A 22,599-nucleotide genomic window follows, 5' to 3' on the forward strand; every position below is an offset into this window, starting at 1 on the left:
CCATGCGTCTTCCTGTCAACAGCTTCTGCAGGAGTCGCTTAGACCTCACCTTTGTCCCTCAAGTATTTGCGCTACTAAAAGCCTGTCCTAATCAGAGCACGGCTCACTTCGAAAAACCCATCAGAGTGTTTTCTATACTGTGCTCGAGCAAGCAGGTGTTTGCCTCTCGAGCGTGTCGGCTCAAAGCGAGCCATGGAGAAAACATTTTCTTCACTTCACAGGTAGGGTGATTACATGCTTCCTGGGCCTCTTTTCCAGCTCGCAGGCATGAAACACAGATTAGCAGCATTAGAGAAGCCATATAACGCTTGTTATGCTAAGTCTTCCTGTTCAAATGAAGTGGTCTTAAGTCATCAAGGGATAAATCCTCTCTGCCAGTTCCCAATCAAACAGTCTTTAGTAGAGGGGTCATGATTACTGAAAGATTTGAATGAAGCAGATGAGAAATTATATAATAAAGCTCATGATCTTCTTGATTTCAGATGTGAAATCTGCTCTCCATTTCAACGCAGCAAAAACTGTCATGTTTAGCTACAACTTATTTGGAGCTTATTTGGAGTGACATGGCGTGTGTGTGTGGCCTGGTGTCTCTTACTAAGATGGCCATAGTCATGGTGGATCCTAAATCTAGCTCCAGAAGACTGGAATACACCCAGTCCATCACAGGACACCACTGCACACACTCACATTCACAAACTCATTCACACCTTGGACTAATTTAGAGTAGCCAGTTCACCTACTGGAATGTATTCGATAGGTTGGAGGAAACTCAGCACAGCAATACAACCCGCTGATCCACAATGCCACCCATTTTTTCCAACTATTTTCTTCCCAACTCAGTCAATTCCCACCCACTATCTTATTCTCCCCATTATATGACAGCTACCTTCCGGGGAAGGTAGGCCAAACATGGGCTTCATCTGAGACACATGAAGCCAGCTTATGCATCTTTTCAAGCTGCTGCTCGTGCTGCGTCACAGGGCGGTATAACACACTCAGAGGAAAGCTCTATCTGCCCTCTTCCGCATACATAAACTCACAAGACACCCACAATTGCCTCGTGTTGCTTTGAGTGAAAGGGGACAGAGTACACCATTCCTGCCATCCACATAGCACAGCCTCGTGAGTCCTGGCCATGGATAGCTGTGGCATCGTCAGGATTCACACTCGAGATCTCCAGACAATAGAGCGAACACTTTTTGTTGCGCCACTCACTGTATTTTTACCTAAGATCAGGCACTTTCTGTGATTGCATTGCCTTGTTCTTTGATGTTGAGTCCAACTCATTTAACCAGCCTGCTCAGCTTCAATACATCACCTGGACTCGAATAACACCAGTGCAGGTAAAAAGTGCTTAGTGCAGAGAAGAGCTAGAGAATCGCTGAGACGGCCAGCTTTCGGGAACACTCAGCTCTCCCACACAGAGGCTCACCTTTCCTCATCCGTATCAGCAGCTGCAGCCTTCTGTCTGATTGTGTTTGCTGATATTACCAGTCTGTATCTTTTTTATTTTACATGCAAGGCCACGAACGCAGAAATGAAAGCAAAGCAGACAGACGGCGCTCTCATCTGACCCGAAACAGATGGAGCGGCTGGCGAACACTTGCGACGCATATTCGGAGAGCTGTGTTAACACAAAGCACGAGCATCTTGATACATGCTAAACTGCAATATGTTCATATGTTTGGAGAGTTACAGCACTAATATACGCTTTTATTTGTCAAAGAAAAAAGATGTTGACCACGAAAATAAACACGCAAATAAACACAGATAATCCTTTACAGACGGGTAACACGTGCGGCCAAGCTATAAACGGGATGCTGAGTTGATTCATATCCAGCGTTACTCGCATTTTCAATGTTCCAGCACAGCGGCTGCTGTCTATAGATCAGCTGCTTATGATTCCACCGAGCCATCTATATCCCACAGGGCCATAAAACGCTCTGACATTTTGGGTAATGTATGCATCACCATTCAAGGCCACGGCAGCATTAATGGGAGTCCACTGGCCTCAATTGTCTTCTCCCAGGCCTGACATATGCAAGGGTCATCTCGGCCAGCAACATAAATCCTGATTTCACTTAAACAGCGAGAAGGAGAGGCAGCAAGGGCAGATCTTATTAAGACTCTTGTAAGTGACCAGCTGGCTAGTAGAGTCTGTGCTACCGAGGTTAGCAGGGCTCATCCACACAACATAATTGATAGCCTGTGCTGGAATGACCAGCTCTCTTTGGTGCATTTATGAGACTTTCTAAATAACTGGGGTCGTTTGTACACCGCTGCAATGTCACACAGGTCGTGATTGCTGTGGAGAAGCAGCGGTAGAAGCAGATAAAAGCTGCACATTATTGCTGATGCCAAGTTCGTGATCCATTGACTTTTCCACAACAGCAGCAGGAAACCCAGCGTACAACATCTGTGCAATGAGGAGCTCAAGGACGGACGACCTCTGGCATACGGGTCAATCTATTTTTCACTCAATAACATTGGAGGACCAGGCTGTAATATAAGTGCTTTTTTTTCTCAGTTAGATGATTGCTAAGAAGGATTGCTTTTGATGGCCAAAGACAGGAGCTGATTGAAGTTTATTTGATCTTGTACTGAATACAAGCCACTGATATATCAGACTGATGTCTCACATCAAATGATAGTTTCTTTGATAATTTCCGCAAACAACGGAAACCTTTGTGCACGGCAATTAATTTTGACATTTCAGACAGAAGACCCTGAAATTCATGTCACATGGCAGCATAAGCATTATTATAACTGTATTAGAGCACAATGAACATACACAACACACTGATTTTTTTCTTTTGTCATTATTCTCGGTGAAAACAAAAAGTTAAAGTGATTCATACTATGCTTCATACAAAATGAAGACTCATAAGGTCTCATAGGGGAAAAAGCTATGGCACACAGAAGTGTTTGACAAGACTTTTCATTCATCACGAAAGCCTAGTCCAAGGCCGACTGAACAATGGGGACGAGTTCAAGCTGATTTTATTTGGAAAAGGAAAATTCTCTCTAACAGTTTGGAAAATGTCCCTTCCTCCCAAAAGGAAACAAACACTTTTTATGAGTGTTATCTGAGGCAAGGACCAAATTATTACAGATTATTTCAATACAAATTATTTATGCCATTTTTGACTTTAGCAGTGATTTCAAAACTTGGATGTTGCCAATAAAGCTGTCGAGTGGACAAACCTGCCTGTAGGAAGTGTATTTAGGCCCAAAGTTTGTTTTGTCCATGGTTTGGAAATGGCAAAGGAACTTGAAGAGGTTTAAAATCATTTCAAACTACCCATGCTTTAATAAGTATTTAGAGGAGTCAGGATGGAAGTGTGTAAAATCCAACAATCAAAATCAAAGTCCGTGTCGGAGGTCAAATCACAAGCAGACAGTAAACAAGGACAATCCACATGGGGCAAAACCAGGAAATACTAGACTCTGAATCAGGAAAATAACACTTAGAATTACATGATAGAAGTGACAAGACTTCGCAACGAGACAAATACATAGTGGGAATAAATGGGAAAGGTAATCAAGGGATGAACTCAGAACACATGGACACAATCTGGAAAACGCACCAATGACAGGACAGGGTGGAGACAAGACTCAATCCAAAACAAAGGTACATGTCAATGTAAATGAAAAAGCAAGAACCTGCTGGGAAATGTGCTGTGAAGAGGAGGAATTCATGACATATGTGGACAGTCCACTAGCATGAATTTCACTCCACCACTTTTGTCACCTCTGATTTAGTCTGCAGTAACACAGGTCATTCTTGGTGGTCAAAAAATGGCATTTCAGCCTGGATGGAAAGGCATTAATGGATAAGTAAGATGATTTTTTTTAGATTTACCCATGTTAGTGAGTGCATGAATCAGTGACCAGAGGTCATTTTTAGCATCAATCTATTTAGCTTTGTTTTCTCTGGGTTTCTCTTCACTTCCCTGCCCTCTTTGCTGCAAACTTAATAATCTCCTGTCCTTCCTTTTCCCAGTGCCTCTAGCTTAATTTGTATTTGCTTTCAGCAAAATAAGAGTAAAACGTAGACTTACTTGAACAGAGGGAGTAAAAACCATCCAACCTGGCCTCAATCAATGTGATCTCATAAAAATCTGATCAATCAAGCGTGATGTAGTTAGATTTCATGTGATTTCATAGAAATGAAATAATAAAAGACCATCTACCACAAGCTTAACCCTATTTGGCTTCATCAAACTTTTCATGCAAACTGAAAGTACTGGATGTCTAGCCAGCATGTGTCCTTAATGGGAAGGGGAAAAAAATGCAATGTGTTGTAGGAATGGACGTTTTTGCTGTCAGCACACAATTATACCCTGATCCAGCAGAACACGCCATTTTTCCGAGAGCATGAGCTTGCATGAGAGACCCGCCTGCTGACCCTAATACAGCTGGCGTTATACTCCATCGTCCTGGACTCCACGGTAAAAAACAGAGGGAGTTATTTGATGTTTTATCATCTGAGCTGCTCTGTTATTAAAAAAAACAACTGGTGTTGTGAGAAATTGGGTAACTGGGCTGGATCTGGTATGAAATATTTGCAGGTAACCCTGATATTGATAAAATATTAAGGAGTCAGCTGTGTTTAACAAGCAATGATGGATGGTATAAGGCGTCATTTTTCTATTTTATTGATATTTATCTAATATATATATATATATATATATATATATATATATATATATATATATATATATATATATTACACATACACACACACATATATATATATATATATATATATATATATATATATATATATATATATATATATATATATATATATATATATATATATATATATACAATGTCACCCGTCAACCTCTTAACTCCCTCCACTTCTTCATTTCACACGTCATTTGCAAAGTCAATAGAGTAGAAATCACCGATGGATATCACACCAGTTGTGATTACAGTGTGTAAAGCCTGAAACACAGAAGATCCACAAGCTTTTCAATGAGCATAATGTCATCAAGATGACAAAGTCCCTCAGCGATCCTGTGCAAACATTATCGATGTCTTCACTGTGCCCTTGAGGTGAATCACAACAAGCATAAATTCAAACGAACCAGCAGCACCTTCGTACTTTCACTCTCAGTCTAGCAATTCATACAGCGTTTAATATCTGCAGTGTGGCATCTGAGATACTCTGCAAACAATGACATCTTATCAAGTCAATATACTTCTCATGTCACATGAGATTATGAGACACAAATATAAGATAATTACAATTATTTCTTTTTTTTACTTCTAACTACAAGCTTTAAATTGACTAATTCAAATGGCTCCTTTCAAAATACTTGAAATAAGCAGAAATTATCTGCTAATAAAAGATCATTTCAAACTTGAAATGAGAATAAGTACTCAGAAATAGATTTAATAAACTTTGAATTGTTTTTATCATCATGTCGTAATGAGAAATATCTGATAAATTCACTTATATTCAAGATCATGCCTAGAAAAAGGTTTAATTATCTTGAAGTTGTTTTTAACATAAACTCGGCATGAACGTTATCTGAGAACATCTGAGAAATGAGAAGAAACGTCTAGAAATAGGCTTAATAACTTAACCATTTTTCATTAACTAATTATGCTAACCATTATGATAACCATTTTTCATTAACTAATTATGATAATCATAATGGTTATCATAATTAGTTAATGAAAAATATCTGATAAATTCAACTAAAAATTGTCTATATTTAACATATTTTCAACTTTATTTAATATATTTGTTATGGAATGAGTACATTCAAACTTGAAATGAGAATAAATGTCTAGAAATCGGAACAATAATGTTATAATTGGCTTTATCATAATCACATAATGAGATTTATCAGAAACGTTCACCTATATTTAATATATTTCCAATAAAATAAGACAATGAAAAACCTGAAATGGGAAAAAATGCCTAGAAATAAGTTTAATGATCTTTTAATATCATTAATATCGGTTTTATCACCATCTCATAATGAGAAATATCAGATACATTCACCTGTATTTAAAATATTTTTACTTACATTTAAGCTTTTTTCAATGAAATAATACACTTGCAATAAAATGCCAAATATCTGACAATAAAATAAGATTTGAAATGAAACTAAATTAATTAATAATTAATAATCTTATAAATTAATTAATAATGAATAATCATATAACTGGTTTTTCTCACCATCTCATAATGAGAAATATCAGATATGTTCACCCATATTCAAGATATTTTCACTAGTAGTGTATTACAAGCTCATAATTCTATTTATAGAAAGCTATGTGTTATATTTAGTGGTACTGTTTCTGAATTATCCACTCAAAGAGAGCAGCAGAAAAAGACAGGAAGTAGTTCAATGTGCTGTATGTTTTAAAAAAAAAAAAAAAAAACATTCATGTTCTATAAGCAGTAAATATCCACATACAAAGCCATTTAGTGATGTGGTTTATAGGAAACGCTGTTTGAAAGATCACACACACGCACGCACGCTTGCCAGAATCTTTTAACCGAGACTTATGTGCTTTGCATAAATCCACCGATCAGACAGATCGTGTGAGGTTTAAATCTTTGCCTCCTGCTAAGCATGGCCTGCCTTTGCCCTCTTGCAGGTAAATTATGTCACACTATATTTTCCATAGCGTTACCACTGAAACTGTCACTGCCCTTAAATTATACACTGTTCAATGCATTCTTGTCGTGTAATATTTTCAGCCAGCGTTAGCACACTTGCTGCTTACTTTCTATCCCGCTTGCTACTTTGCTTATTAATCAGAAGGTCTATTTAGTTTAGAAGACATCAAATGAGATGAAAACAGTATTTTGGAGGTGTAAGGGGCGCTATAAATTGATTCCCGTTGCAGCACCAAGGAACATTTGTCAGACATTTCTTATATTAGCAACAGGAAATTAGCAGGAAAAAGGTAGGGGGAAGCTATTTACAGTGTGAAAGCTAACATTTGTACAGTAATTAATGATGGCCTTATGAAAACCACTCCCCTGGGAGGAAGGTGAGGAATAATTACACCAGGGTCGACAAGAAATGGGTGGAGAACAGGCCATATATCTACATGAGGAGCAAATTTCAATCAGCCCCTTTTCATCAGGGAGAGTAAAACCAGCCGTGAATATTTCTTTCCTTGTGTAGTTGGTTATTTTTGAACGTGCACAACTTGATGAGTTTCTCAATTGTGGGCTGCTGCAGTTCTGTCAAACGTCAATCTGGATGACACCTTATAATTACTGAGCAATTGCCCTTAAAGATACATGTTACAAAAAAAAGATCAGTCAAATAAACACTACATTCTCCTGAAAAAAAAAAATCTCACTTGGCATGTATTTACAACATACCCAGAGAACTACAAAGTGCCTTTCAATGAGGTAAATATTTCATGAGGCCCTAAAATATGTGGCTTTTGGCTTTTCATTTGACTCTGTGTAGCTGGCTAATGTGAATTAGTTCAAGTACTGCTGAGGGACAGATCGCAGGCATCTGATCATCTGCATCCTGTCAGAAACGTTACCCAATATGCGCTGGTTGAGAAAAACTGGATGCCTTCTTCCGCACGCACACACAGGACATGACCACCAACATGAATATGCACTCAGCACATGGTTTATAGTGCATTTTACCACAGCACGGCTGAATTCGCTAATCTGATTGGTCAGAAAGTCTTGATTAATTTTCTTTAACGGCAGCTTGGACAGTAGTTCCGGCTCACAGATTTATATTAATGCGCTCCTTCTAACATGCTAGCGGTTTTATAGTAACAAAACGGGGACTTACTGAATACGGCGGACGCTTCACATAATCTAAGGCTAATAATAAACAGATTTCTTTTTTTTTTTAAGTGTGCTGTTACTTAACAACGAAAGACGTAATGTGAAGTTTTTTTTTGTTAGAGTCTCCAGTGTCAGCGCTTTGTAAAAAGTTTTCCATCATGGAAAGATTTAGGACAGACGAGTTTATTCTTGTTTTTTTTTTTTGGTTTACTTTTTTGAAGTCATAAAGAGAGGGTAGTGATGGAATGACTGTTTATATAACTGTTATATGCGATATCAGGAACTAACTTGTCTCGCAGATGTAAATCTAACTATAAATAGGTAAAAAAAAAAATTGTGTCATGTTTCAATAAATTAAACACTTAGGGATGTGTTGTTTTTGTAAAATAATGGTGCAGTCAATGGTAACAGTAACTCTGTTTCACATCAGAGTTGTTCACATTGTTGATTATTTTCCTCTAAGAGCACTACTCTGTCATGTTTTATGCTGTACCGTCATCAAAACGTCAAGCTTTCAAACTTTAACGCATGAAATTACAAGTTTAATGGAGTCACGTTCCCACTACAACGAGGAAACGCTCTTCCCGCCACTTTAAAGCAGCAGAGAAGGGGTGTGTGGCTGTGCAAGTCAAGGCGAGAACACAGCTTAAGTGCTGTTCCATGTCAGACAAGCTTTTGATGTGTTCATTGAAGCTTAATCTGCAGTGTCGTTTTATGAGCGTAGAGAGAGAACTTAATCCTCCGACTAGCACATGTGTACACTATTCGCTGTCTCTGATGTGTTATTACAGTTTATGACGCAACTGTGAAAATCTGTACCATCTGATACAAATCATCCATTAATTATCAAACCATGACCGCTCTGTTTTACTATATAGCTAGTCCATGAAGCAAGCAAGGGAACTACAGGGAATCTAGTGCTGTTGCTGAAGTGTTCATTTGCCCCCTAAAAGGCGTTTCATCCTTTTATAGCACAGCGTGTGTTCTTGAATGAAAACATGATACGAAGGGGCATATCTGACCCTGAGCTCATTTATGATTGATCTTAGACACAGAATCCTTGCACTTTTCCCTCAGTGGGTGTGAAAAACATCTTAAGGAAGACATATGAATAAGCTGCACAGGTTATACCTGTAGGGCCAAATAAAATAAATAAATAAATAAATAAAGGCATGTGTGTGTCTAAACAGTCTGAAAATAAGCTTCGGACTCAGCAAGACATTTTAATGCAATCATAGTCCAATTATTATTGAAACCTGCTGAGCTCAAATGCAGCATTAATAAACTGGTAATGGAGCTCAACATTTCTCATTTCTCACTGTGGCCTCCTCATTATTTAACAAATTATATTTGATTTGCATCCTATTATATTAAGTAGCCAATCTGGCCTCCATGCTGGGGTACACCTGATCTTGATACTTTTGTCATTGTAGCAGTAACACTTGATAAAGCTTTTGCACATGCAGTGCCTATGACATGAGATGACAATATCTGATCAAAGTAATCCTCTTTTTAGTCATAACGATGTTTTTCTTTTGTTTCGATCTCAACCTAAAGTACTGAGCGATTTAATGAAGTAATAAAATTGACTTCAGAGAAGATGTTTCATTAAGTTCCACTACTAAATTAAATAGAATATAAATATCTCCAAATGAGAGAAATGTCAGGCTGCTTAAAGTGGTATCTGTGTAAATCGAAACACATGCAGGTATTATGAAAAACTGCTTTGAGAAAAGCTTTCTGGAAGCAACGTTGGATGAAATTACATGGTAATTCCGTCATGGCAATTCTCCGTCCTGAATATCATACCGAGCTCATGACTAGAGTCCGTTTCTGTCCAGAAATGTCCCCTTGTGAATTCACTATATTTGAAGCTTTCCATGTCTTTCACCTCCCAAAGTTTTTTTTTTTTCCTTAATCGGGCCATTGATGGAATCCATGCAAATGGATAAAGTATGCACAACTATTAAACCATGTTAATGAGCTAAGGGTGTCTCGCTTAAAGGATTGTGCTGGCAGTATTTTTTTGAGACAAAAGCATCAGTAAAGCTGCAGAGAATGAGGCTTATGCAACATGCTTAGAGGAGACAATCTTATCATCCTGCCGCTGTCAGGATTATGGGACAGATTGAGCCCACCTTGAGAGCTGTTAATAAAGCCAGACTCTCTCAATTACAATCTGTTTTTAAACAGGCAGGTGTGAGAAGTAGCAGCAGGTCAACATGGAGGAAGGAGCTCAGCTTTTGTTTTTTCGAAACGTCTAATAATAACCCTAGACAGAACAGGAGTGGCGAAGAGAGAATGTACTGTCATGCAAGCAAACAGAAATGAACGCGCTTAAATGAAGTTAACGCCATCTGTGGTTTTTCCGTTTGTGCCAGCGAAATGATTTAACAGCATTGTTCACTGCTGAGATACATCGCTTTCTTTGCGCTTCATTTAAATCTAATGTACGTTAGGCTGCCACTTTCCTTTCTCTTTCCCTCAGGCAACAAAAGTCATTAAATCAAGAACCCTATTACAAAAGTACGCAGTATTTGTGCTGCTCATTAACAATACGACGTTATTCAGGCTGTAGGGAGGGGAACGTCTGGAGAGGCAGAATCGATTAAAAGACATGTGGACTGGGCTGGATGGATCTCTAAACTTCACTCGCACACTGAAAGGAACTCGGTGCATGCACTCTGGCGTTTTCCGGTGCCAAGTGGAAAATGCAAATGCAATTAAGAGAGCTGTTGCTTTCCATCCGGTACTTAACATCTTCTCTCCTCTCGAAAAACCTCCACGTTCTTTCACTAATAATCGAGCGTGCTTGCTATCGAATGCGGAATCATGAATATTGTGGACACTCCATCAGGGAGAGAGAAAAAAAAACTAAATCGGGCAAATAAGGGGCGTCTTATTGCGCTAACGTGATTTGAGGTAACGCACATGCTACAGATGCTACTAAAGAGGCTTTCAGAGCGGAACAGGCCATCCACCGTGACTGCACACTTTATTTATTCACTTACCTCACTGGTTTAATGGAAATATAAAAGGCCACATTGATTAGTGTTTTAAGATTCAGCAGTTAATAGATTAAAAGCCCATGCGAGAGCCAGGCAGTAGATTCGCTATTTTCTGGGGCTAGGACCATTTCGCTCCTCTTTTGTGCTCTAACTATTTTGGTGCACTCTGAGCACTGAGTATCACATCCTCAAGCATTCGTTTCAGAAATGATGAAAGTGCTGGAAGAGAAGTTGCAATTAAAGGAAGTAAAAGGTGGTGATTCCTACCAAGAGCCTGTTGCACACTTTTTTTCAAAGCAACCTCAACTTGAGTGTGATTGCTAGTTGACTTTTCAAAGATCTTCATCTGAACACGCTTACGAGCGTGCACAGCTCTCGTGGCATACGCGCTTTTGTGCCTGCCAGACACGGCTCCCTTGGACCAGTCAGCCACTTTAAAGAGGAGCACAAAGTAGTCGTTCTCATTTAGAGTGACTGCAGGCAAAGAGGGATGGATGTCATAATGTAGCGGCGGAATCCCTTCACTGTCAAGAGGTATGGAAATAAGCCGCTGACATGCATGCCCAGGTTTAGTCGCATACTTGGGCTAAATGGGTTCATTGTAATGCAGGCCGTGGAACGATGTGACTGAGCTAACAGACAGGGTTTTGTGGAGGCGTTTAAAAGGGCAGAATAATAGATTTCATGCAGCTCCGGGATTAATTAGCTTGAAGGGGGAGGCAAATCTGATCCCCTTCAGGAGTTGAGTTAAGGGTTTGCATATTCATACCGGCTTTGATCACCCAGTGGGTGACTGGTGGCTGCTTTGGAAGGTGGAGTTGTACAAGCGTGTAGACAGATGCGTTGTCATGCTCAAACAGAAGGACTATAAACTCATAACCAGAATATACAAGGTAAAACGTGAAACGAAGTGATGGAGAGGTGAGAAGTGGCGGATTCCTCCAGCACCAGCTTCTAATTTGTAGAATTTGTATATGTTAGAAAGGGGAGCATCTGTACCCCCCCACTGCTTGTGATCTCCCTCCCTTCCGACATCTGTTTAAGGATGTTTATCCTAGGGGTAAGTATGTTAAAGGAAATATTATGCTAGTGTTATTTCACTTTTCTTCTGTTTAAACCATAAACACCGCTCTGAGGTGGGACGGCGGGATTACAGAGGAGAGGGTACGGCTGTGAGGCATGGGGCCTGTGCTTGGACCCCGTGAAAGCAAACCGGTCACAACAACACTCTTCTAGCCTACAGCATGACTCTGATTCTTCTGAACTCGCAAAACTAACTGTGGTCAGCTCCTCACAATATCCAAGGTTTTACTCCTAATTAAAGAAAGCATGCTCCGTCCTGGCACTGAAACTCACTTTTCTATTTACATCCTACTGAGCTTGTGGCACAACGTTTTCTCTCGTTGTTTACTTAGTCAAAGCAGAAGCACGTGGTAAGACTACACTGTCCAACTGACACAAGAGACCTGGAGACTAAGCGTCAGCTCTGTTAAAGACTTAGAATGAGGGATTTACGAATAGAAAGGTTGCTCTGGGAAGGAGAAAAGCCTCAGAGGTGTCCTGCACCCTTTCAGACATTCCTCTCATTCCCCTCAACAAGGCATGTAACAGGGAGTCATTAAAGCACTGTCAACTTAGTCAGGTTAATGCCCCTACTCCCCACAGAGGCTTATGCAGGGAGGGCAAGAGGTTTATTTAAAGCCTGAAAGATAAAGGGAAAGAAAGAGAGGAGGTGTATATAAGCAGAACATCACATACAAGGATGTCCCCCACTTTTACAGCAAGACTTGAGACTACTCAGGGAATAGCGGCAAGATGGAGATGGACAGGCAGATTAGAAAGACAGAGTAAAGATCAAGGGTGAGGAAAAAGAGACACATAGGTAGCAGAAAAATCAGAGTCAACTTGGTCTATGCAAAAACGAAGGGACAGAGAGGTTGAGCAGCTAAAGAATAGAGCCAGCAGCAGAAAGTGGACGAGGTGCGCCGAAGAAGGGATTTCCGCTAAAACTAATCAATCAGGGCTTGATAATGGCTCCCATGCAGGAGTGTTGACACCGGGTCAGCTCTTCCCCTGACCCGCGCCTTCAGGGCAGCCGCAGGCAGAAAAGCCACAGATAACAGAATCCGTGGCTAATTGTCTGCCCAGTGTCAGAGCTTTTCAATACCCCTGCCACTTTCACTCTAATTCCCCCTCTTTCTATTCATTCTTTCTTTTTTTTTTTTTTTCGCTCGGTCGCTCCCTTCTTAGTCCTCCACTTTTGTTAGCTCCCTGTCTTCAGAAAAGGCATGTATCTCGTTTCTTAGATGGCATCCCTTCATATCGCTTCCTCACGTGCTTTGCCATTACAAGCAGTCAGGACCGCTGACAGGCGGCTAGAAACAATCCATCAGCGGAGCTTTGGAAAATCCTGACAAGTGCGCACTGCCTGTACCGTCCTTCCTGTCCAAAATCACCGACCACCTACATCTCCGTGTGCACATTTCTCCTCAGACACCCCAAGAATGAAAGACAAGAGAAAAAAAAGTGCAAGGCAAGGTACTCACTTAGATGCTTTCTCCTGCTCCTCTCTGTCCCTCACTTCCACACTGCCTCCCGTCCTCTTGAAACACTAAATACAGAATGTATCTGTATATGCAGACCAGTTTGCGTCTCTGTGAAGCTCCAGCACACAAAGTTGCTCTGCTGTAGGCACGGCGTGTGCTGCACGCGTCTCTCTGTAACTGTGTATGTGTACGTCTGTGTGCGTGTATGTGTGTGTGTGTGTGTGAGTGTGTATGTCTTAACTGGCGGCTCACACTGCTCTGTCTGAAGGGGAGCTAAAGCACTTTTAAACTCGCTCAGCCTCCCCATGTGACCAGCTCCCAGCAGCCAGGCATGAATACATTAATGCTCCTTCCTCCAGCCACAGTGCACCCCCTAGCCACTGTTTCAGGAAGTGTATGCTGCGTGAAAACCACACACACACACACACACACACACGATACATTCCCACACATGCTGAAAACAGTGTTTGGATTGTGCTTAAGTACCCTGGGAAGTGCTCCATCATCTGCTTTTAAACAGGTGGCTTCCTATACTTTATCACTGACTATATACTCCTCATAAATTAAAGACAGATATCACATGATATGTAAACAGCCAACAAAAACGAGGTATTTTTCTTTAAATAAAGAGACTGAAGATGGTTTCTGTGTGGCAGAAATCCCCGGCACAACTAGCACACCCTTTCAAATCTTCCCCTCTTTTCTGTCCATCAAACCTGTGCTCATGTCATTCCTCTTTCTGTTGCCTTTTCTACCCTCTGTTTTTCTCTCCTTCTTTTCTTCAGCCATGTCTTTCAGCAGAGGAAGAGGCTAAGCCACGTCTATGAGATGTTCTGACTTCTGACTCCGACCCCCCAGCCTGCTGCCTCTCGCTCTATGCAAATGGAGAGATTGAAACAAGGCCAAGAATCTAGTCCAGATCAACACACATGGTGTGCATTTACAAATCAATACACCGAGCTCAGCAGGGCTGCGAATTAAAGACTGGCAACTCAGTAGCCAGTCAGAGACAAGACATGTGCTGGGCTTCTGTTCACTCAGACTGAGCATATTTATACATATACTGTGGGCATATATCTTTTATACCCAGTAAACATTTAATACTTTTGTTTTTAATTAATGGTTTAAAGGTGCCGTTTGTCATTTTTAGAGCCCTCTGCTGTCTGCAAGGTAAACTGCAATAAACACGCTAATAAGCTTTACCCCCAACTGACCCCAACTCCTCTATTGAGCGTCTCCTGAGTTTTGTTTTATCCAAGAGGGACAGGAATCTCTCTTCATTTTGGGGTGGAGCTAGGTTCCACATGGAAAACATTGAGAACAAAAGCCTTACATGAAGCTAGCAAGATCCATTACAAAGCAATGTTGCAATAAAGTATATTTTAAATTATATTATTTGTATGATAAAGAGATACAATCAAGCATTATAAACTGCATCTTTAAATATTTTTTGTACATATTATCAGCAATACTTTCACAGTAAAATGTAGTAGTTAACGTCGAAAATTAGAGTAATTATATAGTAATAATACAGTAACTAATATTTGGTACAACCTTTGCAAGGTTTGCAAGTAGGAAATGGCAGTACATGGTATGTAATGTGAACATAAATTAACAAATATACAGCATTAGATATACTGAGATTGAGGTTAATATTTCCAACAACCAGTAATAAATAATTATATAATGGTAAAACCATAACAATGCATTTGTTACCTGTATCTTCTTACATTCTCATGTAAGTATTAACCAAATTACTGAAACATCTTGGTCTCATTTGCAACTTTTATGTTCTTCTTAGTTCTCTGCTGAAATATATGAATTTCAGCAGAGTATGAATATATATGAATAACTGAAATATCAAAGTATACTGAAATATACTTACATAATCAAATTGCAACAAATGCACCAAGGATTGCTTGTAAGCACTGTATTATAATCTATTACACCACTGTTTCTGTAGAATGCTCCAATCTGCTTGCTAAGAAAGTGATTCATTTTCTAGAACAGCAGCTCTGACAGTAGTACCAGCTGTAATTCAAATCACAGGTTTATATTAATGCACTCATTCTAATAATTTATAGTTTCTATAATAACAACTCATTCACAGGCCGGCAAGCTACATAATCCAAGCCTGTTATAAATGGCTCTTTAAAGTGCTATTATTTAATATAGAAAAATGTCTAATTATTAAATTCTTCTTTAAAAAGAGATGTTTATTTAAAATTTATGGAAGGAGTCTCCAGTGTCCATGCTTTGTAACAGCAGTATGTGAAAGTAATTTGTGCTTTGTGGTTTCTCTGTAACATGACAAGATCTGTTATCTTGTCTTATCTTATCAACTTCAAGAAAGAGAAAAATAGAGAGGCTGGTGAAGGAATGACTGATTATAGCTGCTGTACCACAAGCGATAACAGGAACTACAAGTTACTTTTCTGTTTCAGACATTCTACAACATTAAATATAACTATAAACGGTTCTGGTTAATGCTTAAATATAATGTGCTTTTCGTTCATAAATTTAAAATTGTAACCATTGGCAAATTGCTGTAGTATAAGAGAAATAAAAGACTTTCACAAGTGTAATAATAAATACATAAATCCACACAAGTAATAAATGGGTTTTAGCTGAATGTGAATATCTTCATTAAGTACTATTTTATAAGCAACTCAAGAGCAAGAGGTTGGCTTTCTACTTCACTCAATAAGGACACATACATGAAAACCCTTGATGTGGAAAATTCCTAACCCATAATTGTTAGAAAAAAAATAGACAGTGGTCTGAGTTTAATTTGAATTTTAGCATTTTAGCAACGGATCCACACTAGCTCAGCCTGCTGGCAAAACCAATGCCCTAATCCATAAGCACAAAGGAATTATCATCAGTTTCAAATGTGCTCAGATTCAGGTTGTAAATCTGTCTTCAAGATCTGATGTAGCTGTAATTTAATAGTGTGGTTTTTGTTTGCAGGCTTTCTATAATAGGTCTAAATCCATCTTTTATTAGTGTTCCCAAACTGCTGACTAAACCGATGATTCACTCAGAAAACTGAATGTATCTCTCTCAATAAGGGGAGTATATTATTAAATTCCCTTAGTTTGAGTAGTCACTAATCATCATCATTTAGCCATCTACAAAACCAGCCATAACACAGTATAGAAATAAATTTCTTTCCATTTGCAAATTCTTAAAAATTCACACATTCAAGCCATAAAAAATGATATGAAATTTGATGTTAGAATTAGAACCACGGTTTGTGTTTGTACCTTCGCTTATGCTTTCATGACTTCGCATGAAAACATCATCTTTGCTCAAATGTGACCTACATTCTGACAAGATCCCATTGTTTAGGACCACTTAATGTGTTTTTTTGTTAACTATCTCTCCTTATCTGTCTTACTGTCATGTTTAAAGTGTGGAGATCCACTATAAGCAGTACCGCAAGCCCTTCAGTGCATTGAGACTGAAAGCAACAAGCCAAAGTACACGATGAAACTGTCATCCTGACAAAAGTCGCTCCTAGTGCAATAATGTCTGTCAGACTTTGGGTCTGGGCCATGATGAATGCTTTGAACTTTTCTCCTTCAAGGGCCATGTAATCGCAGCAGCAGTGCTGGAAGTTTGTCTTGTTGTGCCTGGGTGGATGCATCACATCGGAGCCCTGTACTTATTATGCATTTCTCTCTCAAATGTGCTTGTATGCACAAACTCACACACCATCACATTTCAGAAGCATTTAGTCAGTCAACAGTCATGAGTTCGCAACATGCATATGCATACTATATACACATTATATACAGAGGTATATAGTGTAGGATGAGTAGATTGTCAGATATCCATGCTATCACTTTTTATTCATAGTTGCCTATTGGATAAATAGGTTCACCAACCAGAAAAAAAAAATCTACAGCACATCACGTAATCTTAATTTGGCAATATTCTAATTAATATTGAGTCATGTAAATGCCGCGATCCTATTTCCCAATTCAGATTAAGACAATATTTTGATTCTCCAATTTCTGATTCCCACCCCTGGAATATGCCCTTTTTAATCGGAAATTTGCTGGACGTAAACACCTTATTCAGAAAATCCACTGAAAGGAGATATATGCGCATGCTCAGTCTGCAAGGAATTGTGGGTGCTAACAGACGCTTAACTGTAGGCAAGTTATTTAAGAATGGAAACTCATGCATTCTTACAACAACCATGTATACAGGAATATTCTGATGCTTGTACGTATGTAAACATTGTATTTGGAATATGGCTGCAACCCGAATATAGAGCTTAAACAGAATTTGATGTGCATGTAAAAAATAGCCAGTGACTTGCAAACAAACCTTTTCATTTATGTGTGTTTAAATGTAATGCACTTCACAGTTGTGTGGCACATCTCGCTGCTGTAACTATAGCATAGAATCCCTCCACCTGCTGCACTACACACAACAGCTGAGGAATGATCTGGCTGACAGGAGAGTGGTTTAAGTAGCTCATACAATATGGATGACAGACGATCTTTTCAGAATGAGTAACACATAGGTATATAGAAACACCAACAAAAAACAGTCCAAAAAATTCTAGAACAAAGCGGTCAAATAACTCTTCTGCTATAAATAACATTAACCCAGTGACTAAATATATCGAGAGAAAACAAAGACTTGTGTGAATGATATCTTTTATGTGCAACATGAGGACCGAACACTGCAGTTCATACCCGAAATGTTGGCAAACTACATGCAGAGTGTGTAATCATGCTGTGCTACATTAAAAACTTTGATAAAAGAGAATAATGAACATGTATTGATTTGTTTAACTGAACAGACACTAGTAAGGGCCTAGAAAATAAACAGGTACAGCTGGATACGCTGCTAACAAATCAGGAGAATTTGAAATTTCTCAAGCAAACTTTGAAGGCTATTGTGATAGTTTCACTAATGGACACATAGTGGGAGGGGATCCTAATTTCAAAACACAAAAGTTTTGCTAGTAGTCCATGGCAATGACAATGCTGTAGTTTCATTTAAAATGGTCAGACAGCAATTCACTGAATCATTCACTAATGACACAGCAGTCAATGTTCATAAAACATCAGTCTTTGTTCTACTCCAAACCAATATCATTAAAAGCCTTTAAGCTCAAAGAACAACAACCTGCAAAGCTATACAAAGACCGGGGTGAATTATATGCTATTACGGCTACAAAGTAGGTTTCAAAATCACAGTTACGTGGCGGCCATGACTAAGTAACCACAAAGTCCTTATCACCTACATCCTGATTAGTTTGTGCAAAGGGTTTTGTGCTATGCGAAATCACAAATAAATAAAATAAATGGCTAATATGAGCTTAAAATAAGTATTTAAAAAAAGCTAAAAGATCAAAAGCCTTGTAAACTGTAGCTGTGATTGCTAACTAGCAGGTACCTTAACAGCTAACTATTGCTAATTCTGAGGTAGATGCTAATGGGGTACCATACTACAAAGAGGTTGTCCTTATATTGCTCTCAGGCTGTTGCTGTGAGTTTTTTGTCTCTTTTTCTCCTTATGCTCCTTTTTATGTTTGTACGGGTGCCAAATGTACAAATTCCCCTTCTCAGAAATTACTATAAAAACACGGTATATTAGGCGAGTCATTCTCAGAGCATACTGCTATATTGTTGCGCTGTAACAGTAACAGTGTTGAGTGGTGCCAGCTGAGGGCTCTCTCTGAGTTGTGGCTCTCAGACATACTATGATAGTTCTGCCAGACTGAAAGAATGTAGATTTGTAAAATAAAATGCTAATGATTATGAAGGAGTTCCATCCTTCAGGCAACATTTTAACCAAACAGAAACCTTAGTAGGCAGGTGTAACAGCTAGCTGGCGTACTAAAGTTAATTATCATTTAGCAACCATACATCATTTAGCCACATAAGCTAGTCTACAGCGCAGTGGGAAGTGTTGCTGCCTCACAGCTCTTGGGTTCGGACCTGAGCTTGTGTGGAGTTTCTCATGTCTTCCCTGTGTCTGTATAGGTTTCCTCTGGGTTTCCCGATTTCCTCCCACTTCCCAGAAACGTGTCCAGTGGGTTAGCAGCTCTAAATTGCCCCTAGACGCGAATGAGTGTGTGGAATGTGTATGGTGCACTGCAATGGATTGGCGTCCATGATTAATGAATGAATCGATGAATGAATGAATGAATTAAACTACTGTTGTATCTAAGATGCTATCCAGCTGCCACTAGAGGGGGCTACTGCATACATAGATATAGTAGCAATAGAAACATGAAAACTGTATATCAAAATGCTTATTTTTGTTAAATAATTTAACTAAATATAATGTTTCTTACATGCACTTGATCTACGTTTATGCTAGCTTGTTGCCAAGGTTATTTTTCACCCTGCATAAAACAGCACAAACTGCAACCATTTTCAAGGTCCCTTTGAAGCAAATGCATTTCATCACTCCAGTTTAAACGACAGAAATGGCTGCCGTGGACGTGGCCTGCGTAGGGTCCAGAATGGACCGCAGTGAGTAAATAAATGTTAGCTAATCTACGGAACAAGCAATTCACTCACATCTTTAATGTAACATTACTCCCACATCAGAGCGACAGTTTGCTCTAATATGTTTGCGGAAACATTCATCTAACATGACTTGTGGTCATTAAACCAGTTCATCAGTTTTGGGAGCACTTTCAGTTTGCATATTCAGAGCATTGGGATTTGTTGATGGGGGCAAAAGTGTAGGCATGTTTCTGTGCTTCTGCACCTTTGTTGTTGTCTAATGACATTTTCTTTTCCGTTTAAATGCCATGCTAAGCAATTTATTTCTCAATATAGAAAGAAAATGCACTTCAAAACAAATTTTGGGTGACTTTAATACAGAGAGAAATGCACATTGTGTTTCAGCCACATTACATCATTACAAAGTTTCACCACAAAACTGTGTGTCGAGAGATTTAATTTCTTTATCATCTCGCCTGGTTCATTAAAACTGTTAGAGACAGTTTTAATAACAGCCCAGTCTGCAATCTAGTGGCAAATTCTGCATGAGGAATTATATTGGGAACAGTTGTGCCATAACACTGGACAATAGACAACAAAATGCTAGGCGTGTAACGATACGATACAGAGGTGTCTTGATATATTTTTTCGGTACAGCAAAAAATAAGCATTACTTTAATACGTGCCTTAGCCCTGTTTGACTCTTAGCAGCATATAACAAGCAAATAAAACAAAAGCTAGCTGTGCTTTAGAATGTAATAAAATTAAATATGGCTAATTCAGCATTAGCTTTCTGGCTAAGCTTTCACTGGTGTGACTCTCTTTGCTTTTTGCATTCTGCTGTAAGCTAGTTATGCTGAGTCAATTAGCTCGCTTTTGCCCTAGATGCATTTTTGAATCCTGCGCTCTCTACTACAAAGTAGAGTCTCATATACTGTATGCAGATACAGACTTCTAAACTTTGCAGTGATTTCTTTTGAATCAGCAAGAAGGATGTGTTCGTGGTATTAGTGCTAGTGTATGGTATTCTTATTAGATGGATTTGGCACACACTATCCAACGCTCGTCAGCCATCAGCATTGTAACTTACCAGGGAGCCAAAGCGCTGATATACACCAAACCTTAAGGATTTAGGGCAATCTTCCACTTTCTGTTTGCTGTAGCCTTTGCAGTTTTCATGAAATAATATGCTAGGACCCTAACCACTCACCTAACAGCATGCTTGGGAAAAATGCATTTTTTTAAATTCCCTGTAGCCTGTCCTAATTCCAGACAAAGACAAAGCTACTTTTTCAGAAAAGCACATAAATGTTTATTAGACTTGTAATATAAGCAGTCTTTTATGATGAATATCCCACTTTATTATTTTGTCTTTTGAATTTAATGTGCCGATATTTATTACTGTGTTTACTTATCTTATTCGATTATTGTAATTTAACTTTGCTATATTCATTACTGGAGAAATTGTTATCTGTTTTAACTGTTTTAACCACACTTCCTACAAGCAACAGTGTTTGTTAAATTAATAATTTGCCCTGAAGCACAGTACACGATCTAAGGGAACATGGAATTTGGACTCACTGGAATCATAACACCGCAAACATTGTGATGTTAGACGTATTCTCAGACGTATTCACTCTGCTGTGAATACAATTTGGGGAGGGAGGAATCTCAGACAACAGTGAAACAAACAATGATCCACCTTTTGGAACTCATTAGACAGGATGTTTGAATGGTTCATCCATAGGTAATGAGAATGAGAGACTAATTACGGGAAAGTCTCCAGCAACTCCATCGACTTGTTTGCTGGATATATTAGTGTTTATTCTATGACACTTGAGTGATCAGTCTGTGACCTTTGCGTTTGGATAAGCACAGTTGATGGAAATGGAAGAGGAAGAAAATGACAAGGCTACTGTTGAGTAATTATTGCAGCACCAGCATTGATTTGTGTAATGAATGAATGTAGAGAAATTTCTCTAAACAAGATGTGAGGGTCCCTGCTTCTATACTATACTTCACAGGTTTGACTGAAGTTTTTCCACAAATCCACTCCCGTGGAAAAAAAAAAAAAAAAAAGGAGCAAAATATTAAATAGCAAATTGCCCAATTGGCAAAATACTAAGCTTTTAATGGTCTTAACAACAAATCATTGGTCAGAAAGTTAGCAAGAATTAAACAAATAGATAAAGGAACTTAGTCTGGGAAAGATTTTCCTTTGATTTCTTTAAATGTTTAAGCCTTGTGGCCCTTGAGGGGCAGATAACCACATAATGACTAATTTTTTAAGAAAAAAAAAAACATCCCAGAAGATATTTTTGGAAAATTTTGTGTACCCAGACATGTGTCAGTTTAAATTTTACATCAAACATTTTAATTATTATCATGATTTTACCTTTGTGTACAAGAAGACAAGCAAATGATGGCACAGTAGCTCTCAGGAGTGCATTTGTTTAATTCTTACTAATTTTCTAACCAATGATTTATTGTTAAGACCATTAAAAGCTTAATATTTGCCATTTTGGGCTTGGCCCATTTTTTTTTGCCCAGGAGTGTACACGTGTACTAGCTCTGTATTGACACTGTCCTGGAGGGTCTGTTCTGTTCCTTTTTTTTTCAGTGCACAGATTCATGTCAGTAATTTATTGGGACTGGAAAAAAGAGCAAGGCATGGGCATTATTCAAAAGCAAGGCCATTATCTAGGAGCTAGTACATGTTTCATCTTCTGTCCTTCTAACAGACACTTTGAAGTCTATTTCCAAATTTCTTT

At 38.8% G+C, this 22,599-nt stretch overlaps 1 protein-coding gene across 3 annotated transcripts in view; it reads right to left on the reverse strand.

The window, feature by feature from the left end:
- Nucleotides 1-22,599, reverse strand: part of cntfr (ciliary neurotrophic factor receptor) — a 198,018-nt gene that overhangs the window by 154,964 nt on the left and 20,455 nt on the right. For 2 of the 3 annotated variants that reach the window (XM_026942863.3, XM_034312930.2), the window contains exon 1: nucleotides 13,350-13,625. The exons of the other annotated variant lie outside the window; for it this stretch is intronic. The gene's annotated coding sequence lies outside the window, so the exon portion shown is untranslated. Of the gene's footprint in view, nucleotides 1-13,349; nucleotides 13,626-22,599 lie in introns of those variants that run through there. 3 annotated transcript variants of the gene reach the window in all.

This window comes from Pangasianodon hypophthalmus, chromosome 17 (genome assembly GCF_027358585.1).
Source record: "Pangasianodon hypophthalmus isolate fPanHyp1 chromosome 17, fPanHyp1.pri, whole genome shotgun sequence".
NCBI classification, from domain to species: Eukaryota; Metazoa; Chordata; class Actinopteri; order Siluriformes; family Pangasiidae; genus Pangasianodon; species Pangasianodon hypophthalmus.